The following is a 14,350-nucleotide window of genomic DNA, read 5'->3' as shown; positions in this document are numbered from 1 at the left end:
CTCTGTGTGTGTGTGTGTGTCTCTCTCTCTCTCTCTCTCTCTCTCTCTCTCTCTGTGTGTGTGTGGGTCTCTCGCTCTCTCTCTGTGCACGTGACCTGCTGGACCTCTGAACCGGTCGGTCTAGTCGATTTAAAAACTTGAGTTCTTGTGTGTTGTTCTTTCTCTCTCTCTCTCTCTCACTCTCTCTCACTCAGTCTCTCTCTCGTGACGACACGCACAGGGGGCGTGGTTTAGTAAAAGAGTTGCGCTGTCGTCGATGTTCTGGCGCGCTTGTTTCAGCGGCGCGCGCTGCTTACCCAAAAGCCCACGAGCCGAAACTCAATCCCAGTGAGAGAAGAAAACAAAACAAAACAAAAAGAAAGAAAGAAAACTTCCCGCGTTGAACTTTCTGATTTATTGTTTTTAAACTTTTTTGTTGGAAGATTTCCTTTTCGTGTGTGTGTGTGTGTGTGTGTGTGTGTGTGTGTGTGTGTGTGAGTGAGTGAGAGCGTGTGTGTTGGATTACGAACGCCGGAGTTTCTCTGTCTGGCGCGCGCACGGAGGAGGACGATGAACGATCGCACGCGGCGGGTTCAGGAGCCGCAGTGCCTCTGAGGTAGGCTACAGAGGTAAAAGTGTGTGTGTGTGTGTGTGTGTGTGTGTGTGTGTGTGTGTGCGCGCGCGCTGGTCTCGAGACCTGGTCAGTTAATGACTCACACATTTGCCTGTACAGAGTTGAACATTAATTAAGCTGAATTAACTCCAGCTGAGTAAAATGAGCTGTAGTGGTGTTTCTGTAAATACAGCAGAGACACACTAGACCCAAGAGGACTTCATTCATAGCGTAAAACAACAGTTCAGTGTTTTGTTTTTAAATCTCAGACTTCACCTGTCACACAGACTTATTTGCATATTATCTGTTAGTGATGTCACAATGCCATCATTCTGACGCTGATATCGACACCGTAACAGCACTGGTGAAGAAACCGTCTGACGTTCATCACTCCGCAGCACGGCGTGCCACTCTTACCACTCAGAGGTGACGTCTTTCTTTTCCAACAACACCAGTTACGTCTTTTTAAAACTGATCGATGATTGACAGAATGCACTTTTTAATCCTGCTATACTTACATTCAAATGTTGCGGTACGTCCGCGAAACAAGATATTTCCTTATCTCATAGCGGCAGGTTCCAATTAGAACCAAAAAGGCTTTTTCAGCCCTGTAAGTTGCACAAAGAACCTTTTACTCTCAAGTTCTTTCGAGAACCATCTATGTACCGGTGCTTTAAAGCACCCACAACGAACAGCAGTGCCACAACGAACCATGTTATCAAAAGTTCTTAGTTAGTGCTTTAAGGAAACAAGGAAAGGAAGGTTCTTAAGAGTGATGCCTGCCAGGAGAACCTTTTCCAGTCCCACAAAGAACCTTATACAGTAGGGTTGAATCTTGAACCTGTTAAGCGATGATACTTTGAAGAACCAATAATGAACCATATAGAATTTCTGTAATCCCAGAAGAACCGTACAGCTCAGCTCAAGAAGGCTATACGATGAAAAATGGTTCTTGACAAGAAGAACCCGTGAAGAACCTTTATTTTTAAGAGCGTGTAGATAGTCGTTCCCTCACCAGCCTTTCTTTTTTCTTCTCTTTCTTTGTCAGAAATCAACGATCGTGCAGGTTTTTAACCCGTTTAGTCCCTGTGAACGAGCCATTACTACACAAACTATAACGTATTAAATTAAACCGCCTTCAAGACCTTCTGACCGATCAGGATCTGGAATTCAGCAGCGCTGGGGTGTAACGCTAGCCAGTGAACTCAAGGCGCTAGAGGAACGAGCCATTTGTCCCGTACGGTGGTTCGTTAATACATCTCATCATCTATTTCTCCTAACACGGTGTAACACAATTCTCCGTGAAGCAGTGCAGAAAGTTGGCGATTCTTCTTAGTCCTCGACGCCAATAATCCGAATCATAAAAACACACGGGGTCACGGTCTCTTTCATTTACAAGCTAATTAATAAAGTAAAGAACATTTACGGCTGTGGTTCAGGTGGTAGAGCGGGTTGTCCACTAATCGTAGGGTTGGCAGTTTGATTCCCGGCCCACATGACTCCACATGACTCCATGTGACTCCACATGACTCCACATGCCGAAGTGCCGAAGTTGCTTCCGATGGCAAGTTAGCACCTTGCATGGCAGCTCTGCTACCATTGGTGTGTATGTGTGTATGTGTGTATGTGTGTGTGTGTGTATGTGTGTATGTGTGTGTGTGTGTGTGTGTGTGTGTGTGTGTGTGTGTGTGAATGGGTGAATGAGAACCAGTGTAAAGCGCTTTGGAACCGCTAAGGTTAAAAAAGCGCTATATAAGTGCAGACCATTTACCAACGTTAATGAATTAGGAGGTTTCCCATATGAATATTTAATGATCAATGGCCGGTCTCTACGACTATTGAAGATATATATAGACATGATATTTAGAATAAAAATCATTCCAAATGCATATAGTACATATAGTAATAATTAAAGCCTAAAAAATAACGTCTCGAACGTATAATTTCACTCTAAAAGTGTTAAAGGGGTGAAATCCCGCATGGCTGAGCTGGTAATAGTTTCACTGATCTGAAGTAAATGGTCTTTAGATTGTAATCGGGCTGCGTCAACGACATCGCTGGTATCGGGTCTCGACGTGATATCGTGCTCATTTCCTCGTATAAAAAGTTATCCGATACGAACACGTGGTACCAGGGGATACTCGGATGACGCGATGGCGATCTGGACGTGTTTCAGGATTAATAATCAAAGCAACGCAGGCTGTAATACTGCGCTCAGGGAGAAGATCAGGAGGAGGAATTACAGGATCTTCCTACGGTGCAAGCAATCAGATTTCTTCATCGCTAGCAGCGAACACTGACGAGGTGAGGGAAATGCCTACAGACAACACTGGCTGAGTGACAGAGCCAGCTCAGAACCAGTATGTTGTTGAAGAGTTGTTGGTATCGGTCATTAGCGTCTGATGCGGTGAAAACAGAAAGGAGCTTTACTCCCAGTTTAGAGGAACGCTGGAATAAAACACGACCTCTGCACTGCAGTCTGACTCTGTCCACGCCCACTCGTCCACGCCCACTCACATAGCTCGCTAATACATTTCCTTTCAAATAAACCTGCTGGCTTTATAAAGTCTAGTAGCCTAAACGCATGAACACACACACACACATGTGCATGTTTCATGGCTGCTATTTAAACTGGGGAAATGTACACAGAAATAAACAAACAAACAAACAAACAAATAAATAAACACATATGTTCCATGATGCCCCTGATTGATTAATACTAAAGGAAGTACCAAAAAACATGTTCCCATACTCGGTCCGAAAAACCTGTTTTTGTGTGTGTGTGTGTGTGTGTGTGTGTGTGTGTGTGCGCACATGTGTGCGTGCATGTTTGTTAACCGTTGCCATGACAGCTGCTGACTGGTATAGTTTAGAGAGTACTCCAAGTCATGATAAACACAAATACAGGAGTTACTTTACACTATTAACCGTGTGTGTGTGTTTGTTTATGCGGCACTGAAGTTCCTTCTGGTCCCGTGTAATGAGTTTGTTTTAGGGTGGCTGGGTGTGTGTGTGTAGGTGGGTGGGTGTGTATACACTTATGATGTTGATATTCCCCCAGGCCTTGTGTAATGATTTTGCGTGTATGTGTGTGTGTGTGTGTGTGTGTGTGTGTGTTATCAGGGACAACTGTGTGTGTCCCAGTACTAAATTCCAGTACGCTACAAAAAAACAAGAGTCATTTATTAAACCACACACACACAGAGAGAGAGAGAGAGAGAGAGAGAGAGAGAGAGTGTGTTTACTTGTTGATATTGAGTCATTGTAGGAGAGAGAATTGAAACATCCTTCTGTATGTTTTGTGTGTGTGTGTGTGTGTGTGTATGTGTGTGTGTGTGTGTGGTAATCATTGATCATTTACAACGATTATTCAACATGTCACTGACTCAGCTGACCTCATGGGACCCTCCAGTCACTCGACCCTAACAGCGGTCAGAGAACACTGTTCTCTGATTGGCTCGTGCTGTCTTCTGGAGGGCAGTAGGTCATGTGCACAGTGACAGTGTCTGATTGACAGCATGTTTGTGCTTCCTGGAACTCTGTAATCAATAATATATTTTTTTTAATTATAAAAAAAACGCAGCTTGTCATGTTACAAGTGTAAACTCCTCTGAAGATCTGAAGTCCTGAAGATAACTTCAAGTTACAGCTTTACTTCTGAGTGTTACAAAGCTCTGACACTGGAGACTCCTTCCATAAAGTTAAATAAATGTCTCCTCACAGAAAATGGTACCAGACCAACGATTAACCTAATTTTTTAATCTGTTCTGTGGCGCATCTACTGTAATGCTTCGGGTCGTTGTCATGCTGAAAGGTGAAATTCTTCTTCATCTGAAGTGTTTTAGCAGAAGCCTTAAGGTTTTGTGCCAAAATTGACTTGTATTTGGACATATTCATTATTCCCACCACCCTGCCTCTTGGCAGCCTCCCTGACCAGTTTTCTCGTCATCTTCTCATCAATTTTAGAGTCACCGTCATGCCATACTTTCTCCACTTGGTGATTATTGTCTTTACAGTGTTCCATGGTATATCCAATGCCTTGGAATTGTTGTATAACCCTCTCCTGATTGATATTTTTCAACACTGAGATCCTGTACCTGCTTTGTAAGCTCTTTGTGGCCCATGGCTTTTCCAGTTGGATGTTACCAAGAAGATGTCAGGAAAATCCTACTGGAACAGCTGGACTTTATTTGGGGTTAATCAGTCACTTTAATTGAAGGCAGTTCAATAGTAATTAGAATTTAACATGAGTTTGAATGTCATTGGTCGATTCTGAACACTGTCACATTCCCAGTTGTAAAAGTGTGTGCACACTTATGCAAGCTGGGTATCTGAAGTTTTTTATTTTATTTGCATTTTTTCCCCCTAAAATGATTCTTATTGTTTTTCACTTTAATTAATAGGTTAAAATTTCACAATAAAGGTAGAAAAGCTTCTGATATGATTTATCTTGGTTTCATTTATTGATTTTTTTACATTACAAAATCCTGCCATTTTAACGGGGTGTGTAGACTTTTATATCCACTGTATCTCTTGCTTGAATCTTAAGTGACGTTCCTTATCAGCTCAAGTGAAGTATTGTTATGATGTGTGACTGGGTCGACACACTATAACTGCACCTTTCGTCTCACTCGCAGCCTCATTTGCCCACTCATAAGAGCCACACTGTGTTTCTCATTTTGCCGTTTATGGGTGTCACTGGCAAAACCTGCATCTATGTGGACTCAATAGCCTCTTACCCAAAGCCCTCTGAGTTGGATAGTACCAAATCAAAGCAGCATGGCAGATACAGCAAGGACTACAAGGAGTGTCTTTTGTCATTGAAAAGCATTAGGTTAGCAATATATGTAGCAGAGTAACCAGAGTATAATCGATTATATGATATTATCTACAGTATAGCCCTGATATGTAGTAATGAGTTCCTATTTGGTTTTCTATATGGCCTGTGTTTACACTTTACAGCATGTTTTGCACATCCCATGGATGGCATCATAGGAATATTGTGGATAGCAGTTTGAATACAGTGATGGCTCGGGGTCAAAGTTTAACCGTCTCGTCACTCCCTAACTTGACTTTTCAATTACTGTGTATGTAGGAGCGGTTAAAGTGTTGATGTCTGATGTTTCTGTGTAGTTTTTGGATCGTAGTTAGCTCTAAAGAGATCATTACAGAGAAGAGGAATGTGAATTTCTGTGCAGTCGAAGCACATCGATCACATTTTGGTAATTAGTAATATTGACACCTCTTGACCTGCTTGACACAGTTTGTGTCCTGTTGCCTTGGCAATGATCACCGTGACAATCTGTACATGATTTGCATTTTCCAAGCTCATTAGTCTCCGACCTACACACATACGTGCGCTGTTTTACATTAAGTAGGGAGTTGGGTTGAGTTAGTTGAGTGAGGCAGGTGGAAATGTGTATAAAAATGTACAGTGGTTATTTAAAGAGATATATTTTTACACACCACTGTAGAAAATCCAAGTGAAAAACAAATAGAAATGTTTTAAGGGGGAAAAAAGAAAAAAAAAACTTTCAATAACCTGGTTGCATAAGTGCACACACCCCTTAACTAATACTCTGTTGAAGGACCTTTTGCTAGTAATACAGCACTCAGTGTTTTGGGGTGAGTGTCTATTTTTATTCCACTCTTCTGGAGCAAAAATGCCCGAGAGCTATCAGATTGTGAGGGAATCGCCTGTGCACAGCCCTCTTCACGTCATTCCACAACTTTGCAGTAGGTTTTATATCTGGGCTCTGACTGGACCATTCCAAAACGCTGATCGTCTTCTTCTAAAGTTGTTCCTTTGATGACTTGGATTCGTGCTTTTTGTCATTTTTGTACTGGAAGATGATATTGTTCTTCTTCAGCTGTCTAGCAGAGGCCTAGTTTTGTGGCAGACTAGATAGGTAGTTGGAGCTATCCATGATTCCCTCTATCTTGACTACACCCCCCAGTCTCAGCTGAAAAGCCGCATAGCATGATGCTGCCACCACCATGCTTCATCGTAGGTATGGTGTTCTTTGGGTGTCTTGTTTGTGGTTACCTCTGAACACATGCCCCATCTTATGCAACCATTTGATTATTAGTTTTTTTTCCTTTTAACAGGGATTTTTTTTTAATTAACAGGGGTGTGTAGACTTTTCTGTATAAAGAGAATGCTTGTTTATCAAAGTCCTTTGTTTAGAGTTTACATGATTTTAACATGTAATGTGTAAAACATGACAGGTTATGCTGTTATACGCTGCATTGAGTGTAGCCAGTTTAGATGGTTTGGGTACCTTACTAGGACGCCCCCTTGTGGCCTCCCAGTTCAGCTGTATCAAACCTACCCCACTGTGTGGAGAGCCTAGGACAGACCCAGGACCTGCTAGAGAGATTATATATAAAAGTTGGAAACATCTGGGGATCCCAGAGGAGGAGCTGGATCCTGTGGCTGGAGATAGGGAAGTCTGGATTGACATTATCAGTCTGTTGTCATCGCAATCCCCAACAGAAAGGGAAATTAATGAATGAATGAATGAATGAAAGAAAACAAATCCAATCAGCCAATCATGTGGCAGCAGAACAATACATAAAATCATGCAGATACAGGTCAAGAGCTTCAGTTAATGCTTACATCAAATTACTATGATGTAAGGCACTATCTGCATCCCATCTGTTGCACTGCACAAAGTATTGGCACCCCACTACCTAATCCATCAATATTAATCTCCAGCCGACAGCCAATCAGAAACTGATCTTGATGAAGTTTAGAGGACACACTGTGCATGGAAAAAGATTTAGCCTCTAATTTGGGTGAGTATACAGTATGTATACTGATTTAATAACTACTAAACAAGCAAGTCATAATGTTAATATACAACATTACAGTAACATTTACATATTAGTGACAAGTCATTTTAAAATAAAATATAATTCTATATCAGTTTTTCATAACTGGTTAAATAAAAGCCGGGGTGTTTTTTTGTCCCTGGGTCTAAATCTTGTGCTTGATTATGTTTAAGGCTAATAAACATGAATTCACTGGAGGTGACATGCTCCCTGTAAATTCCTCACGTAACTCAGTTTCTGTAATGAAATTTTAGAGAAAAAATACTTTTGATGTTCGGCATTAAGGGGGTTTGAAAGTAAATGTGTTAGTGCTGCTGGAGTGCATTCCTCCCTGTACACACACTCTTTCCTGAGGCGATCGGAGATTCTCTATCTCTCTCCCATTTGTCACATCCAATACTGGCTTACATGCATTACTGTTAGAGTAGCGTAGCCATAAAACACAGCAGCATGGCAACTGTATAAGAACAAATTAAATGAATTCACACATTTCAAGATTCAAGGTAAAATGAGTGATTTTGACGTAAAATTATAGTTTATTGGTGATTCTTAAGCAGAGCCTGTGTGAGGTAAAACCAATGACTGTGAAATCAAACTTGGTACTGTGAGTTAAAACTAATGAATGTGTGAGGTAAAAATGGTGACTGTGAGCTAGAACAGGTGAATGTCTGAGGTAAAACTAGTGACTGCAAGGAAAAACATCTAACTATGAGGTAAAACTAGTGACTGAGCTACAACTGGTGAATGTCTGAGGTAAAACTAGTGACTGAGCTACAACTGGTGAATGTCTGAGGTAAAACTAGTGACTGAGCTACAACTGGTGAATATCTGAGGTAAAACTAGTGACTGAGCTACAACTGGTGAATGTCTGAGGTAAAACTAGTGACTGAGCTACAACTGGTGAATATCTGAGGTAAAACTAGTGACTATGAGGAAAAACCAATGACTGTGAAATCAAACTAGGTACAGTGACTTAAAACTAATGAATGTGTGAGGTAAAACTAGTGACTGTGAGCTAGAACAGGTGAATGTCTGAGGTAAAACTAGTGACTATAAGGAAAAAAACATTAACTATAAGGTAAAACTAGTGACTATGAGCTGGAACTGATGAATGTCTGAGGTAAAACTAGTGACTGTAAGGAAAAAAAACATTAACTATGAGGTAAAACCAGTGACTGTGAGCTACAACAGGTGAATGTCTGAGGTAAAACCAGTGACTGTAAGGAAAAAACATCTAACTATGAGGTAAAACTAGTGACTGTGAGCTACAACTGGTGAATGCCTGAGGTAAAACTAGTGACTGTAAGGAAAAAACATCTAACTATGAGGTAAAACTAGTGACAGTAAGGAAAAAATGTCTAACCATGAGGTAAAAGGAGTGACTGTGAGGTACAACTAGTGAATGTGTGAGGTAAAACTAGTGACTGTAAGGAAAAAACATCGAACTATGAGGTAAAACTAGTGACTGTGAGCTACAACAGGTGAATGTCTGAGGTAAAACTAGCATCTTTGAGGTAAAATAAGTAATTTTTAGGTAAAATTAGAGTTTCTTAGTGATTTTTAATCAGCGCTTCTGTGAAGTAATAACAGTGACTGTGAAAGCAAACTAGTGACTCTGAGCTACAACTGGCGAATGTATGTGGTAGAATTATTGAGTCTACGATACAACTAGTCCACGTCTAAACCAGTGATTGTGACACAGTGAGAGCTAAAATAAGTGAACGTGAAATAAAACTAGTGACTGTGAGGTAAAAATTTGTGACTGTGAGCTACAACTAGTGAATATGTGAGGTAAAACTCTGAGGTACAGTGGAGGTAAACTACTTGATGTGACTTCAAACAGAGAACATGATGAAAACCCAGTTAGTGTATGAGGTACAACAGTGTGTGTAAAAAAAAAAATAGCGAAATTGATATAAAAACAACTGGTAGAAATTGTAAAAGTGTGAAGAAAAACTAATGAATATGAGGTTGAATAGTGAATATGCGAGGTAAACAAAAATTGTGTGTGAGAGGATTTTGACAATGAATAATGGAATAAGGAGTAGGTTTACGCACTCAGGACACATGAAGAACACCACAGGGTTTGCAGGCAGATCTGTGTGTGTAAGTGTGTGTGTAAGTGTGTGTGTCAGGGGGAAAAAAGAGCATAAAAGTCTGGAAGGTGGTAAAAGCTCAAATTTCTGTGATCCCTCTTAAAGCGCACACTCCAGCACATTCCCTATATACGTGTGTGCATGTGTGTGTGTGTGTGTGTGCGTGTGTGTGTGTGTTTAATGTTCTCCTGCTTTAAAGATAATACATGCAATTGTTCCAAAAAACATTTGCACTAGCATGTGTGTGTGTGTGTGTGTGTGTGTGTTTATCCGCCCATATGGTCATGTGTCATTCTTTGTGTAGGTGCGTGTGTGTGTGTGTGTGTGTGTGTGTGTGTCATTGCCTATATCTGATAGCACAAATGCACTTAATGTATGTTGACCTTCACACATCACACTTTCAAGTGTGTGTGTGTTTGTGTGTGTGTGTGTGTGTGTGTGTGTGTGTTTACAACACAGTCAGAATAAGTCATATTTTGAAACAAAATGTCTTCTATATGGAGACTGTACCCAACCATTACATATGAGGGCAGTGTGTTTGTGTGTGTGTGTGTGTGTGTGTAACAGTGGGGTGCATCTAGATCCATGGGGGGGCAGGAACAGAAGGTTCTAGCAGGACATTCCTGAAGTTCTCCATGAAGAAATAGGGACATATGTAGAGAAATAGTGAAGGGGATGTTTGGGGAAGATTTTATGGCTTTCAGCTGCACACCACCCAACGCACACACACACACACACACACATACCAGATTTACTCAACACCGTACACACTGCACAGCCCGTCTATACAATCAGTTCTCAAATATGAAACCCATGAAAATGAGGCGTGGCCTCTTTCAGTCTCAGTGAAGTGGGCGTGGCATAAAAAAACTGTTTTGCTTTCAATTTGAACGCTTACGATATTAGTAAGCTTATTGTTTTGAATGTTTCCTGCTTTACATGTTGAAGCACATGAATAATTAAAGTAACAGTACAGTCGCGTCCGAATTTGATTATTCCGATTTCTGATATAATTTATACAAATCCAAGGTTGTTTTATACACAGTACTATGCAGCAATGCAGATGGTAGTGTGATATCATTTGCTGTAGGCAGAACGCAGTCCAGCTGGGAATCTCTCTCTCTCTCTTTCTCTCTCTCTCTCACACACACACACACACTGCTGATTTATGGCTGTTTGACATTCTTTTGAAAGTCTTCCCATCACTGTCTGTCTGTTTTCTCTCCTCGATTTGTCGCCTGCTTAACTCTGTGTCACACGTTTTCATCTCTCACATGTGATTTATGGCTTCACTAAAACCCACTGTTTATGGTAATTTACACTAATGCACTGTTGAGCATTGATATATAACACCAACATGATGGCAACGATCTGTAAAACCTTCCTGCAAACAGCAGTTTATGTACAGGCAATTATTACCATCAAACTATCCAAGTGTAAAAACAGTTTAGGTTTAAATCAACACCAGTAGCATGGAAAATGATCAGCGAGCCATTTACATGCAACTTCATCAAACATATTTTACGTTATCAATTTTTACAGATCCCCGGCACTTCACGTTTTTCTCTTTCGTACATCAAGCGTAGAGAATAACACAAGTCTGCCTGACTAAATGACCACCAGAGGAAGCTCAGCCTAATCAGCTCATTAACCCACGTACTTAAACACTCTGTCGGTTTGTTCGCTCGATCACTTCATTTCCCAGATCTCTTTTTCCTCATCATTTTATCTTCATTTATCCGAGCTGTTTTTCCTCGGTCCGTGTTTATCATCCGTATGTTCCGCATTATTAGGCTGCTTACGTGAAGATGAATAACTAACGAGCACAAGCGTACAAAGTTTCTCATTCTGTTATCGCCTGGTCACATTTAGAAAAGAAAAACACACACACACACATTCAGGTTTTAAAGTACTTGTGAGGACCGAATTTTTTCATAATGTTTAAACACCCAACTCCCACCAAACACACACCATTTCTTAGCAAAGCTGATAGCTGATAGATGTAAGCATTTTTCTTTCTTTTTATTTCCATCTTCCTTTGTTTATGACTCCTCAATGATGGCTACGTCAGCGCTGCTATATGTTATGCCAGAACAAAACATATAAACGATCATGTATTGCAATATGGATATGCTGGAAAAGAGTTTTCCCCATGCATGTGATGTACAAGGAAGTTTTTTCTCTTGGCGCAAATGTAAGCATACTGTAGATACAACACCACCAAGATGTAATTAATGGTGTGCACAGATTCTTTATTAACCCCAGTCACGTGCGCATTTAAAACGTGTTTCATTTAGTTATAAATAACACAAAATCATTTTTTATTAATGTAACATATACACAAATATATTTTAACCTTTTTTATAATGTACTTTAACTTTACACACTTAAATAACAACAATCACGTAAAGGGTTTCACTTAATGCGTGTCTGTTGTCCTGGAACTTATCAACTTGACATTTAGTTAATTTAGTTCATATTTTGTGAAAACTGCTATTAAAAAGAACGACTGAAACGTTCTGAAGTCCTCTGCTGAAAATTATTTCAGTCTTCAGGGGATAAGGCTTGATTTCTCAAACAAGTCAGCCTCATCCTTCACCAATATAAACTACATAGAATTAGCGCCACCCCACTTGGCGCTCAACATATTAACATCAACAAAATAAACATTATTCACAACGACTCAACATTTTTTACTCAAAGAACTAAAGAAACACACACACACCCACACACACACACTTACATTCACTCGGATATTCCTGTCTTTGTGGGGACATTTGGTTCCCACAAAGATATGAAAAGATGCCCACATTCAAACACAGATTGTGGAGTGCCAATAATTTTAAAACACAATATTTTTTTCTCCATAAAATCATCTCATCTTGTTTAAAATCATTGTAATTAAAATAAAGCTTTACACTGTTGCATGTGTTATTTGTATCTATTCATTTTTGTTCATTATCCAGAGTGCTGCTAATAATTCTGGATTTGTTCAAATTAGATCCATGGCATTGAAACAATAAAATAAAACAAAAAATAATGAAACAGACTGCATCATCTAGCAGAAACTTGGAAATGTACAATAAATAATGTTAATAAATTGCTCAAACTCGATTAGACATTTGGATAAAAATGGCTCCAGTGCTTTTGGTCCATAAATATAAGCACATCATAGAGAGATAAGCGCGCTCATTCGTCACTGTAATGTTTTTATATAAACATTTTTTCCTCTGTAGAGAATAATTTCCTCTTTGCTACACGGCTGAATATCCACCAGGGATATTCTTTATAATTTCCGGGTCCATTTTGCTTGTAAATTGACTCGACGACAGCAGAATAATAGAAGCATAATCAATTATTTTCCATATATAATTGGATCATTTAATAATAATAATAATAATAATAATAACAATAATAATAATAATAATAAAAAGACCAAACTCTACTATTACATTCATATGAATGGAGCAGGATTTACTGTGTTCTGTTTATTTCTGGTACTTAAATGAATTCATTCCAATTGTTGGTTAACATTAGCAGTAAGTGGCGAAACGTTTATGAATATTTGTGACATGGTTTTGCTTGAGCAGATATCTGTTCAAATCCATTTTTTTATGCCTTTGAGCTTTAATTTTTTTTTAGTTCATTTTAGGTGTCTCTCTGTAATCTTCAAATTTAATTTCAAACAGTTTTGGTGTAGTAAGGCATCATGAATCTTTTAGGGTTTTTGATTTCCTCTTTCGAGTGAAAGATGCTAGCAAAATAGTGGCTGATAAACTAAAAAAGGCTTTTGCTAAACGTCACTATTTCATTTTATATCCACCGTTTTTAAAAGTGTGAAATATTGGACGTGGAAGTAAGTCGCATATTGCCAAATCACAACTAACCAGGGATTCCGATTCCCATAATACGCCACAGCCTAGAAATACGGCCACCACGGACCACAACTCCCAACCCAGCACACAGGCACGTTCACAATCTCAGGAGTTCTAACTCTTAAACACACACACACACATACACCACCCTTTAAACGATAATGGTTATTCACAAAGACTTTGTGAAGTATCTGCTCAGTAGCATGTGTCTCTGTCGATACCAAGCCATTGTTATTATTGCTTCTCTGCTTTGTGATTCTGTTTGTTCCCGACTCCAATTTAGCGCCCATCCTTATCTGATTCTGCGCCACAATTTGGCTTCGGATATTTCATTAAAGCTGGCTTACCTGCGTTTGCGTCCGTCTGATCCTCCATTACATGACACATATATATTTATACTGTATATATAAACCCACTATATGGCTTTAGTGACAACATCAGGTGTTTGTCTTTTTAAAAAATGCTAATTTAATCTTGACTGTTTTCCACCATTGTTTGTTTGCGTTCCGTGGTCTTATTGTGCACAATTTGTCGCTTATCAGTCATTTTACAAAAGGCGGTTATTTTGGTTTTCTGTAATCTTCCACAAAATGCAGTTAAACATTTTGAAAAAAAATTTAATATATGGGGAAAAAATAATATTATCCAATATAATGTTTCACAATCCAAAGCCAAATAGGCAGGTTCACCTGTAATGTGCTGTTTCCTTTGGAAATATGTCACGTTATGACAGAAAACGGTTTTCCAGCAAAGGATTTTCAGTCTCCAGCTGCTGGTGCTCTAGGACGGAGGTTTTCTTTCTGGTTTGTCAATGGGGTCATAGGTAAATTTCTCACTGGTCATTCGTTCCAGTCTGCCCTCCAATTTACATCTAATTATACCAAATTATAGACCAAATTATAGCAATAATGTGACGTGTTCTTTGCGTTTCTGAGAGTACAATTTCGAAAAAG

The 14,350-nt window shown here is 39.5% G+C and overlaps 1 protein-coding gene across 4 annotated transcripts in view; it reads left to right on the top strand.

Moving 5' to 3' along the window:
- The first annotated feature begins 200 nt into the window (after nucleotides 1-200).
- The window catches only part of gcgrb (glucagon receptor b), a 31,055-nt gene continuing 16,905 nt past the window's right edge, over nucleotides 201-14,350 (top strand). The window contains exons 1-2 of one of the 4 annotated variants that reach the window (XM_053615365.1): nucleotides 201-595; nucleotides 904-1,018. The gene's annotated coding sequence lies outside the window, so the exon portion shown is untranslated. Of the gene's footprint in view, nucleotides 609-903; nucleotides 1,019-14,350 lie in introns of all 4 variants that reach the window. The other 3 variants (XM_053615366.1, XM_053615367.1, XM_053615368.1) reach the window with 3 other exon arrangements.

Source organism: Ictalurus furcatus, chromosome 26 (genome assembly GCF_023375685.1).
Source record: "Ictalurus furcatus strain D&B chromosome 26, Billie_1.0, whole genome shotgun sequence".
Taxonomy (NCBI): Eukaryota; Metazoa; Chordata; class Actinopteri; order Siluriformes; family Ictaluridae; genus Ictalurus; species Ictalurus furcatus.
Note: the sequence above shows the minus strand (reverse complement) of the source record. Positions and strands in the feature narration are given on the sequence as shown.